Raw genomic sequence first — 5,789 nt, 5'->3', positions numbered from 1 at the left:
ATATATTTGCTTCTCCTTTCTGCAATCAATGTCTGATAGCTGATGTTTGCTGTTTTGTCAACTGATGTTTCACCTTCTGTTTCACCAGTTCTGGAGGGATAGTTGAACAACTTATGACACTGCCTGCAGAAGTAATACTGAGAGTTCTTCTTCTACAATTATTAATATCGTCCACATTTTCTTCATCGCTGAAAGGCCTGAATTCTTTGTTTAATGATGACAAGGCAATCAGATGAGGGCATTCATCTTCACACTCTTCGGAGCCAGCAGGCACTCCTCTGTGACCTGTCTGACCATCTTGCCTGGCACCATTCTCAGTTCTGTTTCTTTCCTCAGAAAGCTCAGTTATAGAACTGTTTTCAACAGCTTGCCCTTCTATTTCTTCTTCTAAAGCTGGACTGAATCTAGTCAGTTCAAAACTGTGTGCATCAGTACGCTCCTCTGATAAGCTGTCTTCCTTTATTTGTTCAAGGTCTCTAGACAACCTGCAACTGCAGCCACCCGATTCTTCTGCAGACTTGCCTTCACTTTCATTTTCTGACCTATAAACCTTTGCTTTTTCTGGCACCTCTTCATCAGAAAATGAAATTCAGATCCCTCCTCTGTCTCAATACTTTTATCATCTGGACCTATGGGATGAAGCAGTTCATCATCTGCTTGCATTCCTTTGTGTAGCCACTAGCAGAAACCTCTACATCGAGAGAGTCCTCTCTCCTGATATCACTAAAGGTTGGATAAAGCTCGCTTTTATAGCCAAAACGTTTCAAAAATAAATCTCTAATGCATTTAACATCTCTGTCAAAATACCATTCAGTGTTGGGATGAAGTTAGAACCATCTGTGGAAAATCAGTCATGGTGATATGGTCATCTTTATCCAAAATGAGATTGAATTCACTGAAATCTCCATGAATCAGCCCATGATTTACAAGTTTGACAATTAGTTCCATAGCTTCATCATAAACTGATGCAGGATCTTCAACATGGTGTATTTGACATAGTGGATAACCGTTTATGAGTTCCATGACCATTGCATGGCAATTATAATCAATTGGCTTTGGAACTGGGAATTTCCTCTCATACAATGCCTTCATATAAGCAAATTCCTTCATGGCAGAGAGATGAGATAAATAAAGCCAAGACACATTGTGCCTGTGTTTATGATAATTACGCTTGTTTTTCAGATTTTGAAAGGAGGTTCTTCCTAGTCTGTGAAGTTTTAATGCAAATTGCAGTCCTTCTTCATTTGCAACGATGTAAATATCTGTTTCTTTGCCAACACCCATCTGGTTTCCAACAGACTCAACTACCTGTCTGGAACAAAGTGTTTTCAAAGACAGGTAATCATAGCCTGCATTGGTCAATCGATAGCCCTGGACATTTTTGGTACGCTCCCAAGCTACGAGTTTGTGTTTCACTAATTCTCTTAAAACTTTATTGCAGCCACCGTATTTAAGGCTGGCTATAGAAGCGATCAAACTGCAGGGAACAATTTCATGGTTCTTCATGCCCGTTTCAACCGCAGTTAGGACCCTGAAGTCATCCTGGCTCATGTTCCGCAACTTGGCCATATTCACCTTCCCCATGGCGGTCCTGGAGGAGCCTAGAAGCCTCCTCCCTAAGTAGGAACAGTTTTCTATTTTATTTCAAGCGGATAAGTAATATCTGCACTTGTTAAGAAAAAAAATGATTGAACAATGTAGAAAGGCACAAAGTAGAGTCAAAGTATTTCTCTCAGATGTATCCACTTGGAATATTTTGGTTCAAGGCCCCCAGATCCTTATTTTTCCCCTGACCTTTCTATTCTACACAGAACTAGACTGAACAAAAGAGCATATATTTAAAGCAAACAAAACAAAACAAAAAGAAAAGTGATGTTTGGCTATTCCAGTGTATATCTTGCTGTGTCTTCTCATGAGATAATAAACCTGGCCATTTCCCCACATCCATCTGGACCATCCCATCTTCCATGCCTCAGTCATTTTCCTATTGTATGGATGCTGCAGGTGACCAACCTGTTGGTAGACAGCTAGCAGCTGTTTCTACGTTTTGTTTTGTACTGCTTGTGCATCTTTGTTCACTTGTCCCATAATTTGCTCAGGAGAAAATGGAAGCAGAATTCATGGGACAAAGAGAATGTACAGTGACTGTTTTATAACATGTTGCCCTCTAGAGAAGTTGGTCCAATTTACAATTGATCCAGCCACTTAAAATTTTTTCAGAGTAGGCAGTGTTGGTGTGGGATGTTATTTTGGTTTCCCAGAATTCTCTGCCTCTTACCCTACCTAGCCCCTTTTCTTTCTAGTATAGAAAGTCCTTTCCTGTGGGAATTGCCTCAGAGTGGGTTGTCTGTCAGGGCCATTTAATCACAAACTTTGAGTGGGGGAGAGGGGTCCATCCTTGGGGTTGGGAAGGAGGGTTACACTTGATGGAGGGCTGCACTTTACATTCTTGCCTCCTGAGTTAGGACAGAATCTTCCAGGTGTCTCCTCCCTGTGGCTTGGAGTATGTGTGTGAGTGCATGTGTGTTGAGTGATTGCTATCGCTGGAATCAGGGACTGTGTCTACATTATCTGAACTGTTGTTTGTTTCTCGTTGACCATTTTGCTCTAGTGATGAGAAAAGCAATTCAGATGTCATGGAAGCAAATTCTTGGACTATTGGGTAGAAATGGGCCCATAGTGCAGCAACTCTCAAACTTTTTGAGGCACAGCTCATGGTTGAAAATACTTTTTATGGGCAGTTCCGTTGCCTAGTGGTTCAATGAGTTGAATTCCCCCATGCTGAGTGCCTTTCAACAGGATGGAGAAAGGGAGGAGAAGGGGGTTGCAGCATGACCACGCCCCATTGGGGGTGCTTTCTCCCTCTCCCTTTCTCTTTGTCTCTCTCTCTGGTGAGCACATTCACCCTCTGGCAACTAAAAAAGAAAAGCAAAGAAAGAAAATACTTTTACGTTGTCACCCACTTGGTTACACTGGGCTATCTTTATATAAATATTGGGTTGTCAGGAAAGTCATGACACATTTTCACACAGAAAAACAAAGAAAAATATGTCATGACTTTCCTGACAACCTAATATATAGATATAGATATATAGATATAGATACAGATATAATTATAATTATAGATATAGATATATAGCTAGATAGATATGAATATTGATACATATATCACACACTTGTATACATAAATGTACACATTTCAGTGAAGAAAATGTTTGGCAAAAATAGTATTTGCTTTTAGTAGAGTGCATTCTAGTATTTTGGTTCATATCTTTTTTAAAAGAGGTTTTTGCCTTAGAGCACATGTGCTTGCGAGAGAGAGAGAAAGAGAGAGAGAGAGGGAACATGAAGAATAACCCCCCGGGGATGGCAACAACACAATCCCTTTCTCCTACCAGGATTTTGAGCATGCATGCACATGCATCTGGTATGATTTTTTTTTTTTTTTGGAGAGATTTTCACTGTAGGGCGCGTGCGCTTGCCAGACAGATAGAGAGAGACATAGAGACAGAAAGCGAGAAATCACCCCCCAGGGGGATGGCCACGCCGCACTCCCTTCTCCTCCATTCTCCTCTTGGGATCTTGGGCACGCACACACACGCGCCCGGCGTGAGTTTTAAGCCACCGGGTTCGGGACACGAACCGCGGTCGACTACGTGGGAGTCCAGCGACATAGCCATTACGCTAACTGCTGGTTCCTCATCTGGTATGATTTTCAAGTCACCGGGTCTGGAACTTGAACCACAGTTGGCTATGTGGAAGTCCAGTGATATAACCGCTATGCCATCCACTGGCCCCACTTTAGTTCTTTTCTATACTCTATTATCAGTTTTTGCTTCTGTTAGCCAGCTTGTGCACTTGCCATAGACAGACAAAGGGAAATAGTGGAGAAAGAACTCCCAGTTGGGGTGCTGAAATCTCTTCTCCATTTCTCCCTTCTTTTGGGTTTTTGGGCAGTCTTGCATGTGTGCCTGGCATGTTCCTCAGACTGCAGGGTCTGGGTCTCCAACTACAAGGCTGGCCATGTGGAATCTGGCTGCCTTAACCACCAGATACTTTAATATAAAAATATAATGCTATTATATTTTTAACACTGGTCTCAACTCACTACATTTATTTCATGACCCTCAACTGGCTCTCAGGCTGCATTTGAGAACCAATCATCTAGTTGAGCATTATCACTTTACACATGGGGCAACAGGCCAGAATGGGAAGAGCCTCACCAGGGACATGTAGAGAGACCAGGAAGAGCAGAGCTGGAACCAGGTCATCTGGCTCCAGACTAATACTGACAGACAGGACACTTCAGGAGGGGCTGTCCTCTCATGGTGACAAGGATCCTTGTAGGGCTAAAAATAGCTCCATGATTGAGAAAGGAAGAAACAAGCCATCACTTACCTCCTTTCTTGTCCACTAATTAATTACCTCTTCGTTTTTTCCCAAAGACCCTACCTGCCCTTTTCCCTTTGATGCCTTAGCTAATTATTACTAATTAGCAATCACTTCATACCCCACTGTTAGAGCTGGTGAAAGACACTTGCTAGAGCTTACAGTCCACGTAAGAGAGGCTGAGAGTCCCATCTAGGCCAGCATACCAGGCTGCAAATAGCTCACCAAGAAAGGTGAAGGCATGTTAGGGAGGGAACACATTGTGTTGCCGCTGTTGTCTGTTTGTAGAAAGGAGAAGGTTTACATGTACATGTGTGCATAATTGCACTCAAAATTCTAAACAGAGGGAGAGATGGAGGAGAAGAAATTGTGCCATGACCATTCCCCATGGGAGGAGGCTTTCTCCTTTCCCTCTCTCTCTAGCAAGATGTTTCTTCTGGCAAAGGAAAAAAAAAAGAGTGAGTGAATAAAATATGATACATCTCGTGGTAGATTGTAAATTTAGTCATAAATTCTTTTCCTCTACACAGTTATGCCCTTACAAGTTATTGTAATAACCATGACAAAAGCTAGAGTCTGTTTCTCTAATTCTTCAGTCTGGTTTGACCTTGGGACTTCCTTTGGCTAATGGGCCATATATATGTGATATGGGCAGAGAAGTGAAAAGCCCTTGCATGTGTGACCTGTTCTCTTGCTGCATTTGGAACCCTGATGCCATCGTGTGAATGGCCTGAGCCAGCCTTCCAGAAGATGAGCTGCCATGGGAAGAACTGAGGCATGTTGAACGATAACCTCCTAACCTCCAGAATAAGGATGATGCCATCCTAGACCATCCAAACACCAGTTAGCCTGCTGGCTGGCTACAGATATATGAGAAAACTCATCAGAGATCTAACTGGACTGGACCAGGAGGACTATACAGCTGACCTTCTTAAGCCACTAAGTTTTGGGTAGGTTAGTTTAATAGCAATGGATCACTGATACTCATCCATACGATAAAATACCATGGAGCAATGTGAAAGAATGATGTAAATATATGCATATTATTATACTGACATGGAAAGCTTTCTGAAACAATAATTTTAAAAAGACCTTGCAACTATTATTGTAGTAATTAAGCTATTCTATAGCCTTCTTATACATATTTTTTTCCCTTTTAAGTTAAAAGCAGAGCTGATTTCTCTTGTTGGCAGTCAGATAACTATATTATCACATAAATAGATGTCCCTAGTAAAATAAATTTGGAAAAATCCCAAGATAAGCAGGTTTCTTTACTGCAGGATTTATCAGTGAATCTTCTCAGAGGTAGTGTACACAACTACCTCATAGTTATTTGGCAATAATAGCATCTTCTCATTATGCTGTCATGCTTGTGATAAATGGTTCATAGAACACTCTTT

At 41.6% G+C, this 5,789-nt stretch overlaps 1 pseudogene; it reads right to left on the bottom strand.

Moving 5' to 3' along the window:
* On the bottom strand, positions 1-1,584 carry LOC102503127 (serine/threonine-protein kinase RIO2 pseudogene; annotated as a pseudogene).
* Between the last annotated feature and the right edge of the window lie 4,205 nt (positions 1,585-5,789).

This window comes from Tupaia chinensis, unplaced genomic scaffold (assembly GCF_000334495.1).
Source record: "Tupaia chinensis unplaced genomic scaffold, TupChi_1.0 Scaffold148557_1, whole genome shotgun sequence".
NCBI classification, from domain to species: Eukaryota; Metazoa; Chordata; class Mammalia; order Scandentia; family Tupaiidae; genus Tupaia; species Tupaia belangeri.
Note: the sequence above shows the minus strand (reverse complement) of the source record. Positions and strands in the feature narration are given on the sequence as shown.